General features: G+C 43.4%; 1 pseudogene; it reads right to left on the bottom strand.

The window, feature by feature from the left end:
- Positions 1 to 817: 817 nt before the first annotated feature.
- LOC126207956 (5S ribosomal RNA) lies at positions 818 to 935 on the bottom strand (annotated as a pseudogene).
- Positions 936 to 2,599: the final 1,664 nt, after the last annotated feature.

Genomic DNA, 2,599 nt, shown 5'->3' with positions numbered 1-2,599 from the left:
TTGGCAGTTAGCCCTAAAAAATGAAAAGTGTGAGGTCATCCATATAAGTCCTAAAAGGATTCCGGTTAAATGAACAATAACTCAAATATAAAGGCCGTAAATTAAACTAAATACCTACGAATTACAATTACGAACAACTTAAATTTGAAAGAATCCACAGAAAATGTTGTGGGGAAAGCAAAGCAAAGAGTTGTTTTATTGGCAAACACTTAGAAGATGCAATAGATCTACTAAAGACTGCCTGCACTACGCTTGTCTGTTCGCTTTTGGAGTACTGCTGCGAGGTCTGGCATACTTACCAGATAGGACTGACGGAGTACATCGGGAATGTTCAGAGAAGAGCAGCACGCTCTGTATCATCGAGATATAGGGGAGAGTTTGTCACTGACATGATACAGGATTTGAGATGGACATCATTCAAACAAAGGAGTTTTTCTTTGCGGTGGAAATTCTCACGAAATTTTAATCATCAACGTTCTCCTCCAAATGCGAAAATATTTTGTTGACACCGAGCTAAATGGGGAGAAACTATCATCATAAGAAAACAAGGGGAATCGGAGGTCATACGGAAAGAGATTTTTCTTCATTTATTTCTGCGTGCTGTTCGAGAGTGGAAGCATTCCGTCTTCAGGCCACAAGTGGCCCATCGGGACCATCCGACCGCCGTGTCATCCTCAATGAGGATGCGGATAGGAGGGGCATGTGGTCAGCACACCGCTCTCCCGGTCGTTATGATGGTTTTCTTTGACCAGAGCCGCTAATATTTGGTGGAGTAGCTCTTCAATTGGTATCACGAGGCTTAGTGCACCCCGAAAAATGGCAACAGTGCATGGCGGCCCGGATGGTCGCCCACCCAAGTGCCGGCCACGCCCGACAGCGCTTAACTTCGGTGATCTGACGGGAACCAGTGCATCCACTGCGGCAAAGCCGTTGCTCAAGAGTGGGATAACAGAGAATTATTGTGAACGTTGTTCGATGAACCATCTGCCAGGTACTTATGTGTGATTTGCAGAGTATCCATGTAGATGTATTTAAAGGCAGAACATTAATTACTGAGGACTAACATAACCTGGAGAACACCTAGCATTTACACTATGGTTATTACCAACTGGAGACATTTACGTTAATAATAATTATGCATTTCACTAACGGCTACATGTCTGCAGTGGCATATGCGAGGCATTTAAAAAATTTTACTTAAGATAGCGTAACGAAGGTAATGCCAATAAAAAAGGATCAATGAAATGTGAAATATACATACTGCCTGTCACATTGGCCGCTTCATGAATTCTGCTATATAGTATGTTACAGGCCAAAAAGCATGATTCCGGATGAACCGATTTTATCGAAAACAATCTCTAAAGTAACAGCCAAATGCAAATTTGCTCGAGCGGAAGTTTAGTTTGTAGGACACACTCTTATATCTGAGGGAATTTTACTGAGTACCAAGAAACTAAAATCAATCACGGACTCTAAAAGGCCAAGCAACAGAAAGCAATTAAAATCTTACCCCGGATTATGTGGGTTTTATCGAAAATTCTTGGGGGATGGTCGAATGATTAACCCAAATTTACGTAAATAATTAAAGAAAAACGCATCCTGGAAATGGACCGAGGAATGTGAAAAGAGTTTCAGAACATAAAGGATAAACTATGTGCGAGCAAGATGCTCTATTATCCCGACATGACACTTCCGCTCTGTTTGTCGTCGAACAGTTCATATTATGGGATAGGCTGCGAAATCTTCCAAGAAAAACAAATCGACGGGAAGATAGAATACTGGAGTCTGGCTTTCGCCAGCCGCATACTCAACAAACACGAACGCGGATACAGCATATCAGAGAAGGAGCTGCTTGCAGTCGTGTATGGATTCAAAAAGTTCCGTATGTATCTGGAAGGGAGAGGTAACAGTGCTATCAGACCATAAGGCCCTTAGCTTTCTGCAAGACTGTAGAATACTAAACGACCCTTTGATGCGCCGGGCAATGTTCCTGCAGCAGTTTAGTTACCATATATGCTACATTAAAGGGACCGAGAATAGTATTGCAGATGCTCTGTCACGGCTACCCGTTGGAGAAGAAGACAATGGAGGGGAGGAGACAAAGAACGAATTTCAGCTGCTTTACATGTAAGGAGTCCCGAGAGAAAAGGAAATTCGTGCGGTCTGCCATGAGATGCGGAGAGCGCAAAATGATGACCCTGAACTGAAGAACATCAAAATCAACTTTGACAGCAAGGGCTACGAAAAAATACCCCGCTATTTCAAGATCCACAAGGGTGTGCTGTTTCGCAGAAAAGACGAGAAGACGGATCACTGGTGACCGTGCTTCCCAGACAAATATGTGGAACAGCTGATAGATTCCGTCCATGTAAGTCACGGTCATTACGGGGCCCAGAAGTGCACCGAACTGATAGAGCAATACATCCACATTAATAACCTCGCCACACGAGTACGTGCACAGCTGGCTGCCTGTCATCGGAGTCAGCGAGTAAAATATTACACTACAACTCAACAAGGGGAAATGCAAATTATAATACCGACCAAGGTAGGAGAGTTACTGATGGTTGACAATTTTGGCCCACTGCTCACAAGACGTGGC

The sequence above is a fragment of the Schistocerca nitens genome, chromosome 1, assembly GCF_023898315.1.
Source record: "Schistocerca nitens isolate TAMUIC-IGC-003100 chromosome 1, iqSchNite1.1, whole genome shotgun sequence".
NCBI classification, from domain to species: Eukaryota; Metazoa; Arthropoda; class Insecta; order Orthoptera; family Acrididae; genus Schistocerca; species Schistocerca nitens.
The sequence above is the reverse complement of the archived record's forward strand: the minus strand, read 5'-3'. Positions and strand labels throughout refer to the sequence as shown.